At 45.1% G+C, this 24,158-nt stretch overlaps 1 long non-coding RNA gene across 3 annotated transcripts in view; it reads left to right on the forward strand.

The window, feature by feature from the left end:
• The window catches only part of LOC142021645 (uncharacterized), a 32,182-nt gene extending 17,089 nt beyond the window's left edge, over nucleotides 1–15,093 (forward strand). For 2 of the 3 annotated variants that reach the window (XR_012647726.1, XR_012647725.1), the window contains exons 2-3: nucleotides 5,207–5,308; nucleotides 8,714–11,082. This is a non-coding gene — a long non-coding RNA (uncharacterized LOC142021645). Of the gene's footprint in view, nucleotides 1–5,206; nucleotides 5,309–8,713; nucleotides 11,083–13,061; nucleotides 13,199–14,184 lie in introns of those variants that run through there. The other variant, XR_012647727.1, reaches the window with a different exon arrangement.
• The last annotated feature ends 9,065 nt before the right edge of the window (nucleotides 15,094–24,158 follow it).

The raw sequence follows: 24,158 nt of genomic DNA on the forward strand, positions 1-24,158 counted from the left end.
TATGCTGTATTCTAGTAATATTGTTCACCTTTACAGATATCCTAGCTCTCATCATTACATTTATTTACACATTATTAATGATGTTTCCTTATTAAAAGAAAATAAAAAAAAACCTCGGCTATGTCTACACTACATTTACCTTTTGGATGGGGAATGCAAATGAGGGAGATTAAAAATGCAAACGAAGTGTTGATTTACAAATCTCAAACTTTATTTGCATAATCTCATGCGATCGGTTTTCCGGAAGAGACTTTTCCGAAAACAAAAACAGCAGTGTAGATGGGGTTCCCTTGGGGAGAAAAAGTTTTTGAAAGAAACTTTATTCCTGAAAAAAAATAAGGGATCTTTTGATAAAAGGGTTTGTTTTTTTCCCAAAAGAACCCTGTCTACATTGCTTGTTTTTCTTTCCCCCCTTCAAAAAAAAATCTCTTCTGGAAACACGATCAGAAGAGATTATGCAAATGAAGCACGAGATTTGTAGATTTGTAAATCAGTGCTTCCTTTGCATTTTCTATTTCCCTAATTTGCATTCCCTTTTCGAAAAAGGAATGTAGTGTAGACACAGCCCATGGGTTTAACTTTGAAAAAGTTGCCATTTGGAAGGGTCGTTTTTTAACCACCATTGGCGCCCAGGAGGTGGGATTTGGGGTTTTTCCAGTCTTGAAATCTCTGCTTTTGCTTTAACATTTTGTATCACTTTGAGACCATGCTTAAAGTAGGTTGAAACAGAGGCAGGAGCTGTTTATCCCACCCACCGAGGAGGAGGAGGACTTCCCCAAGGAAGAGAAGAGGGAGGCATCCTCTGCTTTTACAAGAGAAATGGAAGCAGCAGTCACCTTCCCTTTTATTTTAGCCCCTGATTTGTCGTATAAAAACACAGGGCCTGACTCACTCTAGGGCCATGTCTTAACAGGCAAAAAAAGGAAGTATTTTTCAATGGTGTTAACTCAAGGCAGCATTGCATGATTGAAAAGCCCTTTGGGGCCCTGTCTTTGTTAGATTTTTGTACAATCCATTAACATGAGATTCCAACCATCTTTGTAATAGCTAGTGTGGACGTTTGATGTAGGCTGTAAACATTTGTTCTTTGAATCAGAAATCAGTTAATACCAGATAAAATGGCCTAGTCGAGATATTTTTCCTTCTCTCCCTCGACTGCACTTAGAGAGGCTCAGCTGCTCTGAGTGGCATGTAGGGGTGGGGCAGGCAGGGAACCTACCACAAGCTCCCACTGGGCTGAAGGCCAGATCCAGTGGCTTAGTGTGCTGGATCCGGACCACTGGCTGTATTTTGCCAGCTCCTGATATAGGTGAATTAAATGGCATTAAGTGGTGCCCCATTAAACAGAAGTGACTATTGTTCTCTATTTAAAAGCTATTAACATGTTCTCTCTTATAAACAAAAGTATCAAATATTGTACTTGTAAAACTGCGTCACTGCCATGTCAGAAGTTGAGTTCTATTATTTATTTCACATTGTGGAGTGTGGCCATGTATGTAAATACAGTTAAAATGTGTCACAGCATAACTTCAAAAGAGCGCTGCCTGGGTTTGCTGCCTGGGAGCAGGATCTGGCAGTTCAGTCATTCTCAGTGTTGGCCAGTCATGCAGTTGAGCGCGTGTTGCTCTTCTGCCATGTTATGAGCTGTGATCCCAGAGACACTGTGCCTGTGAAGAATGTGTACTGTGTTGGACTTGAAAAATTAGGTAAGTTTTAACAAGATTATAAAAGAAGAATCACAAGTATTTGTTAGATAAAGATTGTGTATTTATTGCAAACTAGTACTGTTAAAGTAACATTAAAGCCCTGATTTTCTGACACCTGACTGTTAATGTTAATAAATGCCAATCAACAGATACATTCCGTTCTAAGTGCAATGACTTACTTTGACTTAAACCCTTGTACTCTGCGTGGAGCATAGGTCATCTACAAATCTTCTCCACTTCACTCTGTCTCAGAACAAAACTTCTAACTGATCCCAGCACTATCCCAGTTGTTGTCCTTCAATCACAGTACGTCTTCCCAGCGTTGTCTGAGGTATTCCTCTTTTGTGTTTTCCTTGTGGGTTCCATTGGAGAGCTTGACAGACTGTGCTGAATGATGGTTTTCTGAGAATGTGGCTTAGCTATGGCCACTTTCTTCTCTTGATTTGACTGCCAAATGCACTGTTCCAAAGCTCCTCATTTGTGACCAAGTCTTGCCATTTGATGTGAAAGACGTACCTGCATCTCTTTATTAATGTAGCTTGTTATTTGAAGACTTTTTAGTACACCATGGCCACGTCTACACGTGCACGCTACTTTGAAGTAGCGGTGCCAACTTTGAAATAGCGCCCGTCACGGCTACACGTGTTGGGCGCTATTTCGAAGTTGAAATCGACGTTAGGCGGCGAGACGTCGAAGTCGCTAACCCCATGAGGGGATGGGAATAACGCCCTACTTCGAAGTTGAACGTTGAAGTAGGGCACGTGTAGACGATCCACGTCCTGCAACATCGAAATAGCGGGGTCCGCCATGGCGGCCATCAGCTGAGGGGTTGAGAGACGCTCTCTCTCCAGCCCCTGCGGGGCTCTATGGTCACCGTGTGCAGCAGCCCTTAGCCCAGGGCTTCTGGCTGCTGCTGCTGCAGCTGGGGATCCATGCTGCATGCACAGGGTCTGCAACCAGTTGTCGGCTCTGTGGATCTTGTGTTGTTTTGTGCAACTGTGTCTGGGAGGGGCCCTTTAAGGGAGCGGCTTGCTGTTGAGTCCGCCCTGTGACCCTGTCTGCAGCTGTTCCTGGCACCCTTATTCGATGTGTGCTACTTTGGCACGTAGACGTTCCCTCGCAGCGCCTATTTCGATGTGGTGCTGCCCAACGTCAAAGTTGAACGTCGATGTTGCCAGCCCTGGAAGACATGTAGACGTTATTCATCGAAATAGACTATTTTAATGTCGCTACATCGAAATAAGCTATTTCGATGTAGCGTGCACGTATAGACGTAGCCTATGTCTGGTATGCATACAAGAGCACACTCTTCACATTTGTTTTGAAGAGCCTCAGTTTCAACTTTGCAGATGTTATTTGTGAACTCCATCTGGAATGAAGAGTCTTGAATACAGCTGTTGATTTCCCTATTCTAGCACTGATATCCTTGTCTGTTCCTCTCTCTCTGCCCATCATACTCCCCAAGCAGGTGAACTGTTCCACATCTTCCAGGTCATCCCCTCCCAGCATGATGATGTTGTTGGACTGACTGATCCTCATTGTCTTGGTCTTTCCCTTGTTACTGCTCAGTCTAGTCATATAGGCAGTTTTGTCTAATTTGTCTAGTTTTGTCTAGTTCTAAGAGCAATAAATTCAATAATAATAGAAATTGTGTTCTTTTGTTTAAATTTTAATATGGTTTGAAGTGAATGTTGAAATGATAACATTTACCAGATTTATGTTGCTATGGTGTCATTGCCTGTGCAGTAACTCATCAGGAAAGTTTTCTCTCTATTGAATGGGGGAGGGCACTAAAGTCATACTTTACTGAGGGCATCGCAAACCGCTGGGCCAGTGCTGTCCAAAGCACCCCCTCATAGCCAGTGATAGTGGCTCTTCATCAGCAATGCCACAAGGCTCCTCAGTTAATCCTGAAACCTAGTTTGGCTGCTGCCAGGACTTGGCCCTCTGGCTCAGCCCTTAAAACAATATAACCCCTTCCAGGGTGGCGGAATTTCAACTAAAAAGCCAAACAAACAAAAGATTCTGCTGCCTCTTCTGGGCTAACTTTGAGTCCTTCCTTGCTCTTGTATGGAGTGCAGGCTCCTGGGAACCTTCTCATAGGGACTTCCCTGCTTCCTCTGTTTCCCTCCTCTTGAGTGCATGCTCTCAGTGCTTTTATGAACCCAGGTGTTCATCAGGCGATCACATGACTCCATGCATAGGCTGGCAGGTAGCTGATTGAATCATAGGAGGACCGGAGGCTGATTTTACCTTGAAGGGGCAGCCACCCTGTGATGGTTCATATAATCAAACTTTTGTTTGTCACAAATGCTCCTACTAACTGAATGTGCAATCTTGACAGTTTTCTGGGTTTGAAAGCCATCCATTCAGGGGAAAGAAATAATAGCAGGTGACATAAGTGGCCACTTACAGAGCATGAATGGAGAATGATGACTCACAAGTGCATGAAGCAGTTGTCCTGGTAAACAGCCCACTTGCTGAAATGTGTTCTTGTTGATTATCACAGAATTCTGAACAACAGGCCCCAAGCCAGCAAGGTATTTAAGCATGTGCTTAATTTTAAACCAAAAGGCCAATGAACTGACTGCTCCCATGCAGAGGAAGCAGCACTTGCTTAAGTGCTGTGCTGCATCAGGGCTCTTTAAGAACAGAGATATCAAGGCTGTTCACCACTCTGACACATTGAGTACAGAAGGCTGGAGCCCGCAAGAGATCTTAAAATTACCTTGTGTTTATGGACTTCTGCTTAAAAGCTTCCCAAGAGCACAGATTTGCTGACCCTGGGAGGTAGCTGCTACCTCCCCAAGTAAGAAAACCCCTCTTTAGAACTCAGGAAGCCATACTTGGGATATCTCCCTGTGGGGTAATCCCAAGCTCTTAACTCTTAGAAGAGAGATTGAGAACAAAAAGAAGGAAAATAACTGCAATATCTGAGTTAAGACCTTTCAGTCTGAGGCATGCATACACACATATCTTCCTCTAGGACACAGGTATCAAATCATTATCTTAAAAAGGTGATTTATTAACAAAACAAAAAGATATATGTGATAAAGCATACATGGTTACAAGGTGTTATGGAACAACTAAAGAAAAAGGTAGATTAAAGCATGGGGAATTTCTTCCCTGGGATTTCTTTTAAAAGTAACTATGTATGGCGGGAGGTGGGAGAGTACATCAGCCAGCCTAAAATGTCCCTCACTAAACCCAAAATAAAAAATAACCCAGTCGCATCTGACTAAACCTTTCCTTTGTACTTGCACAACTGTATTCCCAGGTCTCCTTGTGGCCTGCGTATTTACTGAATTCCTGAAGCCTGCTCAGGCTTAAACATCTCTATGTCTCTCTCCTCTGGCCGCACAAAAGAAAGACTCCCCAGCAAGTAACTAGTTCAGTTTAAAAGATCCCTTTCTCTGTTCCCAAACCAAACCCAAAATTAAAAAAAAATGATCGTGTTTGACTAAACGTTTCCTTCCTACTCACGCATCTGTTATTCCTAGGTTTCTTTTGAAGCCTGGATATTTACCGAAATCCTCCAAGCCTGGTTCAGACTTAATTCACCCTGATTCTCTCCTCTGGTCACCCAAAAGGCTCTCCAACAGGTAACTGCTTCAATTCAAAATTTCCTCTCTCTTCTCATTGGCTCACCTCACTGCTGGCCAACACAGAAGCTACAATCTCTGGGTTTAACTCTTTACAGAGATTCATTCGTGACAAGAGAAATGGGTTATATTTGCCAAGTAACCTGTTATGTGTGAATTGCACCCCCTACTTTAACATTAGAGTTGTGAACTGCTAGCCAAAAATGGGAATTTCTTTCTGAAGAAGAAATGAATAGGTCTGCTCAAAGCACAAGATCCTGAATCAGTTCAATAGTACTTGACAGCATGTTACATGCTGCAATAGAAAGACCGGTGAAACCTCATTCCTGACACCAGTGTTGTGCAGGTGAAATAGACATTTGCCAATTCAATGTGTTCAGGTAAGTTCCTGGGGAAGAAAGCAAAGCAAACTTAGGTGACAACTGTGGAATCCAGACCCATGAAACAAAGAGGTAGAATATTTTGGAAATACTGAGCTCTGCAGCAGTGATGAAGATCTACCACAGTTATAGAAATCCAAGGACTTTCTGTTACTTAGGTCTTAGTGTTCTCAGATGAAAAGACCACTCTGTCTTGGCTCCTAGCTCAGCTAAAATATTTTGATCAATTTACTGTTGCACTTAATACCTTGGAAGCTAGATGCCATAGTACAAAAGTTATACTCAAAGACTACACCAGCAAAAGCCGGTACAAAAATTGGTTCCAGAATCTGCTATGCCAACATTATTGTTTAGTAGAAGTAGCATTAATAAGCATCTATATTGCCCCCAATGTGCTAGGTACTGTGCAAACATACAGTAGGTGATTGTCTCCTACCAAAAACATGTGTCATTCAGTTAAAGCCTCAATTACACATCTTGAGCCAGGCACTGACCTGGCTTGAAACTCACCAAAGCTGAGGGCTAAGCCACTGAGGTAAGTGCCTTCCACAGCTGAGTGCCCTGCTATTGATCCTGAAGAGCACAACTCCAGGAAGTGAATGTCCCAGCAGATTTACCCTCCTGTGTCCCATAGTGTTGATTCCAATCTCTTGCCACTTTGGAGAATATCTTCAACTGTAGGCTTCCTGAAAGGAAGCTGAATTCATGCCTTGTGTTAATACAGGGACTGCTCCACAATGCCCAGCTTTCTAGCAAATGAGTATAACCCGTTCTATTCTATTTTTGCTAAAGCTCGCAGAGCCTATGTATTATTTCAACAATTCACCAGCTTTATTGTTATCATCCTTCCTGTTCATGGTGGGAACCCCGGCATAGGTTTATGCCAGTTCTACAAAAGTAGAGCTGAGATGAAACATATATTCTAAGGGCCAACCCCATCTGTGAGGTAACACCACTTGGAGCAAAGGAGTCACTGCAGGGGTGAATTTGGACCTATGAGGTGAATTAGGTTAAACCAAAAGGTGGCAGCACCTCATTCAGTATTGACTGTATATTAATATTTCTCATATTAGCCACTTCTCATTCTACTCACAAAACGTAACCAGTACATTTTATAGTTGGGGAGTAAATATATCGCAGGCCTACCCGACTGATATTTTAGCGACGACTGTTAACCTCTTTGATGGGAGATAAATGAAGGGAGCAAGTGGCAGATAAAATTCAGAATGCTTTAGACCATTTGGAATACGACAAATTACAGTTAATGGGCTGAGTTATAAAGTAGTTTACTTGGGGCTCTGCTGTAGTAAATCTAGAGATACACTAAATGGAATCAGGCTGGACTGACACCCTGGATGTAACTCTAGGCAGGGCCCTGCAAGGGATGTGGCTTGGTTTGATTTCCTTTTCTAGTCCATTCCTTCCATGCTGGTGGAGGCAGCGTGTTGAATGTGTGGAAAATATGGTAGATGGAATTCATCCATGTGGGGTGCATAAACTAGTGCTAGGATCATGGTGCAAGCCTGTACGCCACACTGCTGTGGTGCCTGAGGACTCAGTCAGCTCCCAACACAAGGTAGGCCCGTTCTGAATGCTCCTGGGGGCTTTATGAACGTGAGGGAATAGCCCGGATCAGAATCCTTCAGCCACAACCCCATACGTGCCCCTGTGCCAGATATGCTCTGCAATGCCCCCTGTGCAGGGAATGCCTTGGACCAAGCTCTAAAGGCTCTACATCTGGTGGGAAGGCCCCGTGTGGGGTGGGGGGAATCTATACAGCTGTGGGGTGGTTAGCGCACGAAGGCAGAACTAGGAACTGGGTCCTAAGAGTGTTTGCCCCCCAACAGGGGCTGATTAAGGAAAAGCATTGATGGCTCCTGAGGGGGTTTGTGGAGGTCATGCTCCTGGTTTGCCAGCTGGCCCTGGCTGGGGCCAGAAAGGATACCTGGGGAATATCTATGACTTGCAGTAGAATAGCAAGACAGTCCAGAGTCCCCTGGGCTGGACTTGGGCAGCCTGGGCCATTTCCAGGATTGGAGAGAAAGGAGAGTGGGTGAGGGGAGAACGCTTTTTTCTGTTAATATCAAGATACTGAGCTTCAGCTCAGGCCCATTTAAATTCTGTTCATACTGGATTTGTATAAAGTGTGCTCACCTATCCCAGAGCACAGTCTGTAGGTACAATAGAACTGAGCGGAGGGGCATCAGCCACACTTCTCACAGCACCTTGCAGTGTGAACAAACTATTACTAACTCCACCTTACGGATGGGGAAACTGAGGCCCAGAGTGTTTATGGGGGAGATTTGCCAAGGCACAAAAGCACGTAGGCTCTTAACTCCCACATGTGCTTTTGAAAAACCTCCTCTACGTAATTTGCTCAAAAGCTCACAGCCAGCAGCCTCCTGACTCCCAGTCTGAGATGCTAACCATTATACTCCATTGCCTCCCTCACTGAGTTCGTTGGTGCTCTTCCCAGAGCGCGGTAGACTCCACCAAAAATAAATGCAAATGACAGAACCCATTCCACAAGACTGCTTGTTGCAGGGGTGGCCAACCAGTTAGGGACTCAGAGCCATGGATAGAGCACAAAGAGCCACGTACTATGTATTTACTTTTATTTTTATCAGTCTAGCTAGATACCCCCAGCCTCCCTGCTCTAACCCAGTGCCCTCCCCCAGCTAGAACCAGGCACTCCCAGCCCCCCCGCTCAAACTCAGTACTCTCCCCCTCCTCCAGAGCCAGGGACCCCCAGGCCCCTGCTCAAACTCGATGCTGGCGATTCACCCAAGCCACTGACATGGCCGCTGCCACACGCTTTTCCCACCACGCACTGAGGTGCATGCACGGAGACGTGGATGGCACTCCTGGGGAACAGCTCCAAGCAGGAGCAGCATCTAATTGCTCAAAGAATCACATGCGGATTGATCACCCCTGGCTTATTGCATCCTCATTGCCCTGTCTTGCCAACTGGGGGAAAAGACCTTCATGTTCCAAATACCTCTCACTTCTCATTGCTTTCCTCCAGGCTGGAACAAAACAAGACCAGAACCAATCAACTCAGAGTACTGCACATTAAGAACCAGGCTTTCAAGCATCAGTCAGCTGGAAGGAGACAGAGCCTAAGCTATACCTTATGATAGCTTTCTTACCACCAGCTTCCCTTTATACCCACTCCTAAATCAATCATATGACGGCTGTGAATCCTTTGCATGCTGGAGTGCCTTTGGCATGCTGCTTTATAAATGCATCTGCATGTTAACAGGATATTGGACAACTCCACCCCTAACTGCACAGTTGTCTCCCATGTGGTTCTGAAGCCACCAGACTGAGGGATCAGTCAGACCCTACCAAAGAGCAGATTTTGAAGTCAAGGAACCTTGGTGAAAACAGAGCTGCTAGAAGTATGGTAAGGCAGGTAGGTACAATCTGTGGCCATTCAGCCATTCCACCAAAGCCATCCTTCACGCAGGAAGAACATTTGCCAGAATATCAACTGATCCAGGAGGTTCCATCCAACTTACCCTTGAGGATATCTTGGATACCACAGTGATGAACCTCTGAACAAGTGTGCTGGGAAATCACAAGCCAGCAAAAGTCCTCATTCCCACCCTGCTGCTGGAATCCTATTGCTAGTGGGCCTCTTCCCCTTTGAAGAAGCCACTCAGCAATTAGAAATTCAGCAGCAATTATGCAAGCTTAAGTATTAAAAAATGCATGCAGACCTGAAAGCAAATATGAAGCTGCTGCTGTAACGCTAGCTTTAAGCTGTCTGCAGACCCAGAAATTCTCAGTGGGATGTTTGAGAAGGATGTATATGTGTTGACAACATTAAATGATCCATAGCTCAAGGACAGAATTGAAACCATACATCTACTCCATGCAGACACTGATCACTGGGAGGGTATTTTTTTCTTAAATAAACTGCCAGAGGCCAGGCACCTTCTCCTTCCCAGCAGACATATGCATCTTGTGGAGCAGAAGGTACACACACTTTCTGAATGTCCCAGAGTGTGAAAGAGTTTAGTGAGATGGGGAGAGACACATGGACACCATCAGCAGGAAAAATGTTATTGTGTCTGCACCATCTTTGAGGGAAATTGAGCATGTCAATTGAGCTTGTCAACTGAGCAGTACACAGTCCTCTTCTTATCAGCCCCCAAAGAGGCTGTGCTGTTCAGACACACTCAGTCAACATCTGGTGAAGAGGCTGGCCCCATCAGGAAACTTTGATTGGAATTTAAGATTTGATGGGGCAAAAATTACCTTTTGCAGAGATTGCAGGCAACTATCATGCTGAATGTTAAAAAAAAAAAACAAAGCCAAAAAAAAAAAAAAGGCCTGGCAAGGCTGAGTGCCTCACCTTATTCAAAAGTTATATGGAATGTTTTAGAGTTGGTACACACAGAACTTCCAAGGAGGAGACTGAACCAGGAGACAACGAGGACAAGTTGATTGCTCTAGGAACCCAGGAAATAACGTAATAGATCATATTGCTGTTGCTTTTGGACTGAGTGATTAGCCAATATTTGGGGCCTGGTAGGTGGTTTCTGTTAAGAGGAGAAATTGGTAATTAAGTCAGGTAAAATCGCTTGGACAAAATCACTTATTTACAGAAGTACACACTATGTCATTTCCCGCTTCCCACCCTCCCACTCCCCCACCCAGCACTGTAAGAACAAACAGAAGGTGGTTTTCTTGCTTTGAAATCCAAGCCTGCTTTTAGCCAGTACCAGGCCCAAACAAAGTTCTCATTAGAGCCACTCTGCCATTGTTTCTCTGGGATATCTGGCTGCAGTCTGCTTCTCAGTCTCTTTCTCTCATGCTCTCTCTCCAATGAAACCCCTCAGCCCACATGGCTCAGTCTGTACCCCAGCTTTGCCATGCTGGTCCAAAACTCAGTCTGTGGCTGCTATTATTTCAACTATCACCAACCAAAGGCGTATTTAATTACTTTCTCATGTAGACTGAATGAAAGGTGGTTAGTATGTGCATCAGCTTCAGCAAAGTCAGGGAGTGCCCATAGATCAATTCAAAGCCATGATGGACTGGCAGCTATCAACACCCTGGAGTTTAACCATATCTACTCCAATATCCTATCTCTAAACTCTGGCCAGTAACAGATGCTTCAAAGGAAAGTATAAAATTGCCACAAGGGCAATTATGTAATAGCCTTCCCATTGGGAGAGAGAATTTCTTTTCAAACCCAAGCAGTCAGCAGCAAGTTTATCAGGGACTTCCACTCCTTACATAGGGACAGAAGCCAGTTTAGTTGTACAAAGATCTAATATGGTTTTTGGACCCTTCTAATCTCTTTGTGTCATTAAGATCTTGTAGCATTGGGTTTCCCTGGTCACATGCTATGTAAAATGTATTTACTTTCATCAACTATAAATGTGTTTCCCTCGCTTTATCTCTGTGAGCTCCCTGAGTGATTTGTCTTTAAAATAATCTGATTGATGGTCGGCTGACAGATGCGAAAGGGAACACCTGTGTGCCAGATGTGTGTATCCTGGCTCGAGTGCCACTGCAACTGAGCCTGCAGAATGCGTCACAGGCTAGTTGTTCCACTTGGCTTGTCTTGAGAGGAGGAGCCATTCTGGAAGGAAAGGCCACAGCCCTAACTTTCAAAGGAAACTGAACTTTATCTGCCCTTTTATTTTTCTCTTATTACAATATGTTTTCTTGCAAATTTAGTGAAAGGTTCCACAAGTTTTAGCCTGCTTGCCCTAGAGAATTACAGCTGCTGTTTATCCACAGAAAAGTACAGTTATCCCATGCAACTTGACCCACTTATCTCTCGGTCTCTTGTTGAAATGGCTAGTCAGTGCAGCTGGGTTTTGGTAGCTGGAAAATGAATTGCAGCTACCAAATTCACTTTGCATGCTGCACTGCCACACTAAAACTTTCAACATCAGGAGCTCCTAAAACTATATTTAGGCATTTAAATAATTGGGCCAATTTTCAAATGTGCTGTCTCATTAGTACATTCTGCTGTAGGAGAGAGATCTACTTTAAGTATGCTGAGAAGCTCCTATATGCAAACTAACAGTTGCCCTCTGCTTGCATTCCTGAGCTCATGGGGTCCCACTGAACTAGGTCCCTCCTCAAACTTAACCTTTTTTCTCCAGTACCACTCATCGCACTGACGATGCCTGGCAGTTCCACTGAAGACTCATCGAGTTCTTGGCACTTTCAAAATAATCACCCACACTCACTTTCTACCCAACTGATGCCACATTTTTCACCCTTGCAGAGTCTGACCTAGACACTTTCATGGGAGTTTCAACTGTTTACACCTAGTCTGAATGTGGGCATACTCCGTAGAGGGGAATCCATCCAGTAGAGCAGGGGTCAGCAACCCCTGGCATTCACATCATGAGTGGCACTCAAGCCAATTTTTCATCTTCTTGCAAGGAGGGAGCTCAGTCCCATCCCTCCTCCTGTATGCAGCCAGGAGCCTGCTCGAAGCCAAGCTACCTGTGGATTAACAAAAGACCTGCTAATGCTACCAACCCCCACCTAAATGGTAAAACTCTGTGTCTTAATTTGTTTATTAATGAAGCTGTTATAAGTAGGACTATTAGCCTATGTCTATACTAGAAGTATCAGATGACAGAAGTTACTGTCGACAGAGAAAACTCGACAGAACCTCTGTTGACTGCTTGCTGCTACATACAACTTGCTCTGTTGACAAAGAACTGCCAGACTGCACTGCCCTCTGGTGCGAGAAAGTGGAATTGCAGCTCTGCAAACCGGGCTGCCTGGCAAGGGTCGGGGGGGGGGGCGGCGGCGGCGGCAGCCCTTTCTGTCGACAGAAGAGTCTACACTGCACTTCTGTCGATGGAACTCTGTGGTAACTGACACCATGGAGATGGCCTCACTCTAAGAACCTATAAAGAACAGAATACAATTTTGGATGTGTTGATTCACTTAGGTTGTAGGCTGGGATCAGTCCTATACCTTGTGTGTGCAAGAGACTAACAGTGTCTAGAAAACAATCGCTAGCTAACAGAATGTCATCACCTAGTAACTTTGTGGACATGTGTTGTGTTTGCCCTACTTTTGAGCATCCACGTATGATAAATTGGATCCTCTTATTAAGTAACTACATTGGGTCCTTTATCCAGGACAGTAGCTTTTTCCGGACTAGGTATATGGGAAGGTCCAAAAAAAAATGGATCTGAGGGGTTGGATTCTGCACTAATCATTCTCCAGATCATGACAAGAGTTTTGCATTGGAAGACACCAAAGATAAGGCAGGTTCTGAGCTCTGCTTAATCACTTTGAAACCAGCCCTCTACCCCTAGTTCCGGTATATGCAATTGTAACTAGCTTAACAAAGCACAAGCATGAGCAATACTTTCTACCTGTAGAGAGCTGCTGCTGTGTGAAACCACAACTGGCCTGGCATCTGAAGTAGCAGTTATTGGACATTCATTCCTGTCAACCAGGCGCACACATGCCAATCCAGAAAGCAGATTTCATCCAGTGATTACACACTTTTTCTCAGGTAAATAACAATTTATTCTTTCTTTTCTCCCCAAGAGCATCCAGAAAGGATCTGAGAGCCAAAGCAGCCCATCGCCAGCAGCAGGAAGAAACTTTACCAAAGTTAAGAAAAGGGAATAACTAGGGGAACTGAGTCAGGAATCATGTTTCCTTTGGAATGTTTTTGTTAGTATTATTTTTATTTACTATGTGTGTTGCCAGAGCATGGAGGAGGCTAGTTAAGTACATGGAGCCCATTGTACTAGGTGCTGTCTGGAGAAACCCAAAGAGCTTACAATCAAAGAAGAAGACAAGAGACAATGAATGGACACAGACAAACTGGGCAGGCCAAGGAAACAATGAGACACCATGGTCAGCCTGGCAGGCAGTGGGGTAGAGCACCAGCAGCATGAGGAGATTTGAAGGAGGGATTTAAGGGAAATAACGAGGTTGATTGCAGATGCTCTTCCCAAATGTGAGCGGCAGGAAGCACAAAGGTGCTTGTTTGAAAATATAACAAGTGCACAATGGAGGCTGGTATCATGGGCCCGTCCCAGGCAGAAGCTGACATTTCAGTAGCAAGTGAGGATGGTAGACAGGGTAGGGAAACGTCATGTGATGGTAGAGAGGTGGGCGAGCCACTGAATGGATTCCAAGGGCACATCTATACTTCTGGGAAGACTGATGCTCCGGAGATCAATCTTTAGGGGTTTGATTTAGCATATCTAGTAGGGACACACTAAATTGAACATTCAGGACATTCCCATTGACCTTGGTACTCCCCGCAGTCACAAGGAGTGAGGGAAGTCAGCCTAAGGTACATCAACTCCAGCTATGCTAGTAACATAGCTGGAGTTGCATATCTTTGGTCGACTTTCTCCCCTAGTGTAGACCTACCCAAAGAGAGGAGTGACAAGGTCAAGCAGTGGGCTGGGTGACAATGTGAACTGTTGCACAGGAAGAGAAATAAATCACAAGTGGCTGACTCTAATTAATCTCCCCTTTCAGCAGCTGCTGAGAATGGGAGGAAACCAGAGTCGGTGCTTACACCACTTAAATATCCAGGAGTCCGTAGAAAGCCTTGGGATCAAACTCCCATTGACTTCAATGGGATGAGGATGTGGGGGTCAAAACCAAACCCACTGAAGTCAACAGGAAGACTTACAGACATTATGTGTATCTTGTAGCATGTTTCCATGTGATGGTGTCAGTATTTGCTGACAGATTAGCCGATTGCTCATGGCACTAATCCCCTCTGATTATAATTAATGTTGAACGGCTTGGTCAATAAAAATCGGGTTTGAGAGCAAGGCCCCCTGAAACGTGGGCTTTGCCAGGTCCCTGAGCTCATAGGACACTCAGTACAATGGCCAGTTCAAGTCCAATAATGACACTTTGGCCTTCTCAAGCATCTCGCAGCACTCTCCAAGCATTAATGAAGCATCCCAAGCCCGAGCGCTGAAAAAAATTAAAAAAGGCTTAAGAATCGTTGAAAATGTCTCGGCTTTAATTCACAAAACTCTTCTATTTCACCCACATCTAATATCTTAGAAATTACGAGTTGCAAGAATGTAGGTGATACAGAGCAAAAGGCGTGATCTGTGAGGCCAATTAAGAGGAGGATAGAAGGCAGTGAAACGAAAGCCCCCAGAGGGAGACCAAGGTTACATAAATAAGAGCGTGTAACAGCAACATTGAATCTGCAGACCCTTCTCCCCCTCCACTCACACACCAGTCATGCCCCTTCGAGCTCAAGAAAATTAAATATAAATAATAAATGTTTAACCACATAACAAATAAGCGCAATGAGGTACCTTTAAAAATTATTCTAATAAACAGCAAGCTATTGTCCTGCTCAGGGTGGTTATCTTTAGAGGGCTTCTGACTGTTACCAGTCCATTCAGCCATCTGATGGTGGGTTAACTGGTTAACTAACCCTTGTCCCAGTTCAGCCTGAACTATCTTGAACTAACCCTGGCTCCCTTTGGGAATAAAGAACCTGAGAACATCATGTAACAGAACAGTCTTCTGGAGCTAGGAGCAGGGGAAGAGGTGGATGAATGAGTATCCGACCACTGGATTTCAAAGAGAAACTCAAATCTAGATGCAGCTCTGCCAACCGGGTGCAAACCCAGTGAGCTTCCAGTGGGGTAGCTGAGAGCAGAATTGGGCCCTGAGTCTAAAGGAAAATCTGATGTGGCCCTTTGGTCATTTGTGACTGGGACATAAGTGCCCCAAATGAGTGGAGAGCTCCCAGGAATAGCACCCAGCCCCATCCCTCATTTTACAATCAGAACTCGGCTTTGGCGCTTTCTTATTTTACTGCTTTGTCAGAAGAAGATAATGAAGTGCTGAGATCAGAAATAAAGGGATTGTTTATTGTGAAGAGCGTTAGGATGGCAGAGAGAGAATAATTAGCCAGCGGCCTACAGGGACCCCTTCAGTGGTACTCACACCAGCTTTACTAGGTTGCTTGAACCTTTTGTGCTGCGCTGCTTAGCTGAGACCTGTGCTATACATCCTGATTCTTACCAGGTTCTGGAATCCTGTATATGTGCCTTGAACCAGCCCTAAATCCAGCCTTCTCCTGCTTGTGTTGAGAGAAATTATTTGGAGTTCACATTTATAGATGGCCTAGCCAGCCTCACCAAAGCCATAAAGAATTTAGGAAGGAGGGCGGGATGAATTGACATTGGCTCATTACTTAGCATCATCACCCTTTAACCCTTCTCCCAAATGCTGTCTAAACTGCAGGCATCTGATGGGAGACTGGAGGTCTCTCGGCAGAAGTGTCTTGTGTTAGGAGCATTCTGCCAACATCCCAGTCCTCCTTGTTCTATGAGGGAGCAGGGATGTCTTGGCAGAGGGGGTTTTCCTGACATTTGGCCCCAGGTGGATGGGCCAAATGTTGGGAAAGCCTTTCCCAACACAGCTGTTGGCAGGAGACCCACAAATGCATTGCACAATTTGCGTATCCTTTTCTGACCTTTCTCGACAATCCAGACACAGCCAAAATGGACATTAGGACAGTCAGCAGTGAGCGATCAAGGGCCTTGTCAAATGTGTCACAGTTGTTAGTCAGATCCCTTTCTTATGATGTCATTTCATTTCTCCCTGCATTCTACAAGACCGCCTGGTTGTGCTAGTATGTTCCCAGGCACGTTAGTTACATTATCAAGCATCTTGAATACTGAACCTGTAGAGCATTATCGTCATATTATGGTTAGCTATTGGTTTCTTCTCTTTCAAACACCTGTGATTTAGTGCATATCTTATTGTATGTTACCAGAGCCAAAGTTTCCCTGGAAGTAAGACCACTGAAAACAATGGGCTTGTATGAGGGAAGCCTTTAGCCCTAGAATTTTAGCTGGCGTGGCGGGCAAGGGAAACAGTTCTCTTGCAGAGCTTTATTTTTTTCAGGCCATTGCATTCCATGCTGTGCTGGATCTGAACACCTCTAAACTCTGGGTCAGCTCAGAACCAGATCTGATCTTCACAACTGATTCTATCCCTGCCTGACCGTGAATCAAAACTCCCGGTTTTAATATGCCACTCATTTAATGTACTTTTGGCTCTGAATAGGTTGCAGGTTGGAACCAGCATTAGTTTTGATGTTCCACTGACTAATCATGAAGCATAAACATTCACCTTTTTCCAGTCTCTACATTCTCTCTCTATTGCTCCCCATTGCTTCATTAGACCAATTTTGTTCCTGAGTTGAAATAAAAATAATGAATCTTGGCATGTGGATGGGATAATTAAGTGCTGATACTGGTGTTGTGTGAGCCTTCTTGTTTGTTATGTTTCTTACTTCTAGCTTCACTATATGACCTCTAGGTCAAGGAATTGAATCCTCCAAATTCTACTTCAGTATCAGCAGGTGAGTTACCTGCATTCACACCAGGAATGGATGTGGTCCATCATCTCATAGTCATTCGACCAGAATCGATCAGTAGAGCAAAGAATGTCAGAGCCATGTCACTGGCCAGTTTTAGTCACGTCTTTTAATCAGGATGGTAAGCTCAGAGGTAAGAGGAACATGGTGAACTATATCACCCTGCCCACTGCATGACCAGCTACAGAAAGTCTTCAGCCAACACATTAAGGTTAGTATGAACAGCAACTTATGCAAAGGTAAGCCTTAATCCAAGCAAACAGAAAACTAATCATGATGACTGCCAAGCAAGTCATTAGGGGTCAGAAGATGAGCTAGGTTTGGTACTGGAATGCTGCTTGTCTTTCTTCTGGTCTCCAAGGCTTACATTTTGGTTTCTTTATTTCCTGTTTGTTGCTACAAATTATTTTGCTTGTTTTCTGTTCACCCAAGTGTCCTATGATAGCACCTTCTGGATCATTTGGCTTCCACTGCTTCTCTTTGATCCTTTGTTGGTCTTACTGCCTGCGGGGGCCGGGTGGGGGTGCTTTTCCCATTGTTGTTCTTTCTAGCTCAGCAAGGTTTCTCTAAGATGTCTTACTAATCATCTTGGCCTTTTGGCTACTTCCATCATTGTTATGATGGTTCTCTGTCTCCCTCTGTCTTTCGGGAATGTGCTAAGAGGAACTAAAATGGAGGATGAGACAAGTTATCAGGATTCTAGAAGAGTCAACCATGTGAAGCTATGAGTATTTATAAATGCTTGATACAAATTTTGCTACAAGTGGTTTATAGTTAATTTATTAATCTTTTACGTCCCTAGGCTAATTATCCCATTGCCCAATTGACCTCCCTTTTAGAATTCCAAATTTTATGTTTAATGTTCCCTATATCATTCCTGGCCTTTTCATGTTATATTACACACACCTTAATTTCAATCATTTTTCCTCTTCTCTGTTATTATTGCTTGCATCACTGCAGTGCCTATTATACTCCACCCGAGAGGAACAGCCTATTGTGCTAGGCACTGTACAAACAGAGATCCTGCTCTGAAGAGCGTGCAGTCTAAACGGTCAAAGGGTTGAAGAGGAAACAAAGGCACAGGGAAGTGACATCACCCAGAAGTACTGTCACTTCCATCCATGTCAGAGCTGGGAATAAAATCTAAGGGGTAGATCTTTAGTGGGAAATTATCATGGTTCCATTGAAGTCAGTAGCCCCATAGTCTATTGATTCCCTCTACAGCACTTTAGCTGCTGGACTACATTGCCTTCATAGTGTTAATGGACAATTACCCTGTTAATGTCTCCGAGTCTCCTTTACTCTAAGCTTTCTCTATTAAGGCTTGGTGTACCTAGGCAGGTAAGTCAATTGCACAAATGCAATTCTAGCTACAGCAATTGCATAGCTAGAATCAACTTCTCTGCAATAAACTTACCTGGCTATTCATACTGAGGAAGGTTGATGGGAAAAGCTCTTCCATCAACCTCCCTTACTCCTCGCAATAGCAAGGAGTACAGGGGTTGACTGCCAACCCTGATAGGTCAATTTTGTGTGTCTCTGCCGGGCGTGCAAAATCGAACCATGAAAATTTGGCCCCGAGCTGGTTGATCATCTGGGTAAATGTAGACATGGCCTAAGTTCCATCAACCTCTTTTCCTAGATCATGCTTCTTTGTTCTATTGTATGGGCCTTATAATATTCTGTTAATTTTCATTGAATGTTAGCTCCAGTTGCATAATAGTTTCATGGGGGCCTGTTTTTCACCTACAGTCTACAACTTTAAAACTGTGTCTGAATCATGAAAGACAATGGAGGAAAATGGGAGGAAATGACCCATTGTCTTCATCACTAGATTTCACCAAAGCTTTTAGTATTCTTTGAAACAATATAACCCCATGACTGTCTGCCACATTGTCACTGCATTGATAAAGCAACAAGGTCACTTTAGAGCCTGATATAGCAGCTTTTCTTTAGCAGCTCGGTTCTGGGGAAGATGGTAACGAGCGAAGTCATTTTGAAACTACAGTCCATGCATTTTCATGATCCTACCTCGTCAGTTTCCATCTGAGAGTGACAAAAAAGAGGGAAAAGGTTTGGAAGCAAAGAGAAAAGGAAGTGACAGAATTTTAAAGCTCACTTTTAGTAATATTTGTTTTGCTACAAAATTATTGAAAGGATATACATTTATGAGAGAAGTAAGATTGGAGGGGGAATATCTTTGGTGGGATGAGAAAGATACCCTTGCCTACCTTGTCCATCTCCTATCACTGGAGCCACTATAGCAACACTGCTCAGAAGAATTTACATTTATGACATTATCCTTTTATGTGTAATATGGCTTTGGAAAAAAAATCTTTGTCACTGAATAGACCCTGGGTTATTACACAGTGGCCCAGATGGTGAAGTAGTAATAAAGTCCAACGTTTACACTCAGAGATAGATACTTCCTTAGGTTCAGAAATCTCTTCAGCAAAGCTAGCTGCATGTCATGTTCTCAAGTGAATATGAGCAATGTGTCCAAAGAACAGCCACCCTTCAAACCCTTACACAAACCCACCCCACTTCAAAGACTTAGTGTTCAAACAATGATCATCAAGAGAGATAAGCCTATACCAGTTAAGCAGGCAGCCATGTTCAGGAACATTAATTTTTGCAGCACTTAAACAGTTCTGACATACAAGGCCTTGACGCTATATACACTTGCTTAACTTTATGTGACCACTGAAGTCACTATTAGGGAGCTTAAAGTTAAGCAGTTATATACATTTTTTCAGGGCTGGGGCATAAAATTCCAGGAGAACCTGGGCCATCAGCTAGTGAGACCCTCTACATGGTATAAATGTATCTAAAAGTTCAGACTTCAAGAATCAATTTCTTTTCCTGCAAGTGCTGTACTTTTAGAGAAAATAAGTGAAGGTAAAATTAAGCTGATCTCTGTTTTGATGAGGTCAATGCAGGGCACAAGCAATGCAAGACCAAACTGCTAGGAGGCAATTGAAGGGACATCCACAATTAGAACTTGTTGGAAAACCATTTTTTCCAGTGGTAAATCAACAATAACCATTTTTCATTTTCACCAACTTTTTTATTGGCTTTTTTTGGGGGGGAGAGGATTTTATTAAAATAAAAAACCTAAAGCTCACTGTTTTTATGTTATGTTTTTATTGTTTGTGAAAACTGAAAATTAGGGGAAGGACGGATATGTTTAAAACCAAAATATCTCAGACTGGGAACAGGGGCAAGGTTCACAAGTGAAAAGAAAGCATCTGACACCCAGGCTAGTTGAAAGACATTTATATCAGATAATCAGCACCCCTGAGTAAATTTCTCAATTCTATAGGGCAATAAACATTGACCTTCTGCCCCTTCAGCAGCCAGGGACCCTGGAATGACTGCAGGCAGCCCCAAGGAAGTTGTGTGGCACCAGTGCCTGGTACAATGGAGAAGACCAATTTGCTGCCCAGCAGTGTGGCTTTTATAGGTTCCTTAACTGGCTGAGTCATGATTATATAACTGTTCATTCCATTGGTACCCTGGATTTCCCCTTATCTGTTCCTGTGCCGCTTAAATTACATATCAGGCATTGTTCACAGGCACAGGGCAGCTAGGCTGTTCTCCCTGGCTCACAACACAGTAAGGGGACTCCGCCTCCATCCCCAGATCTGTGCCTACAATATTCTTGCGTTTTGGTCCCTTACAGGAGGGATGGTCAGATAACTCCTTAAAGAAAATGTTTGGTGAAACAATTTTTTATCCTTCATAAAAATGAGTCTTTTGATTTGTTTTCACAAATGTAAATACATTTAATGAAACAAACATTTTCTCCACAAAGCCATTTTCTGTTGGAAAAACTATTTCACTAAAAAAATTTCAACCAGTTCTAGAGGACAAATGGATTACCATGTTCTAGGCCTAGTGTGTCTGGCTTAGAAAAGAGGCCTGCCAGTTTCTCTTTGGGCCTGAGCCTGCATGGCTGCTCACTGGCCTGTATCCCCATTGTCTTGGCTAAGGATTTTATTCCGCAGCAGAGGAGTGAGGCCTGCACCATCCCTGGGATCAATGGAGTTACCCCAGGTGTGAATCAAGCCCTGTGTCATTATGTCATCAATAAATACCCTGCTGGTTCTGGAAGAAGCAGCTGGAGAAACCGCTGAAGATGTCCCATCTCAGAGCAAACTAAACATTATTATAAAATCACTCTAACCCTTCATGCCTGGCTCTGTAAGAGACAGGGGAGAATTAAGCTTTCTCTCTTTGGGAACTAAATACAGGCCTTGGCATTCAGAAGGGCTTTCCTAGCAGTTTTAAAGAGGAGGGCTCCCCTCCCTTCGACTTTGTTACCTAATACTCTAGGAGTGCATTTCCCCCTATATTAGATGTTTCAACCATGTACAAGTTCCATCTTAGCGTGAGCATCTTTAGGAGTAGAATATTACCATATTAATTGCTATTGTGAACCACAAGATACTTATATCATCCTGGCTTTCATTGCTGTCAGGGAGGGATTTCCCTACTAAGGCAAAAGTGACCACTTTCCTTAATCCCTTGCTGGAATGCTCTGCTTTCTCTCCTGACATGCCTGGCCCTGCAGCTTGTTGCCTGTTCCTGGGTGCGAACTGGGAAGGAAAGCCTTGCTGGAGGATAAGGTTAACTCCCCAGTTTGCTCTGCACTCTGACTCCAGGCCAGCCCGACCGCTTTGCTTGCTGGGAAAAACTCTGGGGTCAGGCGGCAGGCGAGTTAGTCTTTATGCAATTAACAAGCAGAGCGACACCCCCCACCCACCCGCCTGGCCATGACCAGGAATGAAGGACAATGGGGAATTAGCCCGGCAGAACAATAGAGATTCAATAAACCGGCGGATCAGATTTCAGCCCTTTGTTGTCAGGACCTCGTGCCGATGGCTTAATGGGGCAGAAGGCGATTGAGGATGGGCGACAGCAGCGGGCATTGAATGGAGGAAAAAGGGGTCCCGAGGAGGGGTAGGAGACAAAGGCCGAAAACACACAAGCGCCGAGAGGGACAGATGGGGTGAGAGGAGCCAGCGCCGGGAAGGAAAACAACTCGGAAGCGATTCCGCCTGTCTCAGGTCATCAGCTCGGCTGGCTCAGCCCCCTGCCGCGCCACGTGCCCCGAGAGCAAAACGGGAGGAGCCCGGGCCTTGGGCGCTTTCCTGGCGCAAGTAGAAGTCCTGTGGCACCTTCGAGACCAATGGCTGTTTTAGCACATAAGCTTTCGTGGGCCAAGACCCTCGTGGGTCCGATGCACGAGTGGGGGGTTCCAGAGGCGGGTTTCAACATAGGGGCTTACGAAAAGGAGGGCGTCCCAGTCCTAGCGCAGTGGGCCGGGCCCCCTGGGGGTCCAGCAGGGTATTGCAGGGGGGCGGTGACAAAAAGCAAACCTCATCGGAGCAAATGAGTTGTCAATCAACTGCGAGGTCCCTGTCAATCTCTTCCCGTAATGTTCCTAATTGCGGTGCGGCCAATCTCGTAAGGGGTGCGCATCGCGGCTAGAATTGGCTTTGGAGGGGGTCCGCGGACGTTTGGGGGGTGGGGGCCCCCCAAATGCTTGTGAGGGCCAGGGGGCTCCCCCACTTGCAGCGCCTACTAAATCAGTCCTGGCTTTGCCCCGGAGGAGCCTTCCACGCCCAGTCTCGGCCCGTGGGGATTCCCTCTCCCTAGCGCTGCGTAAGCCGCCACTCCAGAAACTTGGGTTTCCCTTTCTCCAGAGCCCCGCTCCGACTCCCCACTGCAGGCCGGCGGCGGGGCATGCCGCACCCCGGACCGCCCCTAGAGGGCGCTGTTTCGCCTTCCACCGGGCGCCGCGCGCACACACGCCACGCCGGTGCTGTTTAATTAACGTGCAAATTGAGTAGATTAAATGACTCTAAATAATTAGCCACAGATCCTATAAACAGGAGAACATATTTAATTAAGCAGCGATATAGATTTTGGAAACTGTTAATGTATTTTTAGAATAGCTGCTCAGATCTTTCACTTTCGTCCAACTTCAAACAACATGTAAGTACAGCCCAGCCCTGCAAAGGGGGGTAAACACCTAGGAACGAGCCAAGCAGCTACTAGAAATGTTGGTTTAGCAGCAACCTGCCTGCGATGCACTTGGGCCAATAACTTTGGGCCCTGGGCTAAGCCAGGTGAAGGCTGCAATATGTTTTCTGGGGGTAGAGAGAAGGAGACAGTGTGAGGGACAAGGTAAGTGGAAATAAAATCCAATTTCATTATATCAATCAAATTTAATTGGCAATTTGTATAAGCAATGACCAGGCTGGCTTTAGGTAAAACTATTAGAGGGAAGTCGGGTTGCCACTAAAATTCTTGCTTAGTTAATTAGTGTCTGAACTGCAGAGGAAAAAGATCCTCAGATTTACTCTCTACAAAGAGAGAGCAGCACAGACAATTCATTAAGCAGGCGGCTTGTAAATTAGAGCTAAGTTAACCTGATTTCCCTTAATTAAAACATCTTTTCTCGTTTACGATGTGGATATAAGTAGATCTCCAGGGTTTTGAATTTTCTACAACAGCAGATGGTCAAGCTAGAAGCAGATAATAGTTAACGCTTTCTCTCGAGCAGATCCGAACAACGTGAGCTGCAGACCCAGCAGAGGATTAAAATTAGGGGGAACAAAGAGCTGTTAACCCTTTGGAGGGCGGGTTACGAAAAAGCCAGCACCCTGGCCCGTGCTGGGAGCGGATCCCGGCGCCGGTAGACGAGGGGAGCAAGAAGCCAGAGTTCCCCCTTCCCCAGCCTCAGTTTCCCCTCGCCCAGCAGCGGGGCTGTTCTCCGCCTTAGGAGACGAGGCAGAGGGGGAGTTAGCCAAAGGTACCCCGGGAGCCGGCCAGAAGGAAGCCAGCACAACAGCTGGGCTGTCAGCCCCCGCCCCCAGTTGTGAGGGGGGAAGTTACCTCGCTAGCTCGTCCCCCCGCCCATGGGGAGGCGACTTGGCCGCCGTCCAGGGACCGGTCTCCAGCCGAGCCAAGGCCGCTGCGCGTGGCTGGACTCTTGGTTCTGGAGTCGAACCTGGGCACCTGCCCCGCCCGGCTGTGCAGTACCGGGTCTGGCCCATGGGGGGAGCGCTCGGCTTCTCGC

This window comes from Carettochelys insculpta, chromosome 16 (genome assembly GCF_033958435.1).
Source record: "Carettochelys insculpta isolate YL-2023 chromosome 16, ASM3395843v1, whole genome shotgun sequence".
NCBI classification, from domain to species: Eukaryota; Metazoa; Chordata; order Testudines; family Carettochelyidae; genus Carettochelys; species Carettochelys insculpta.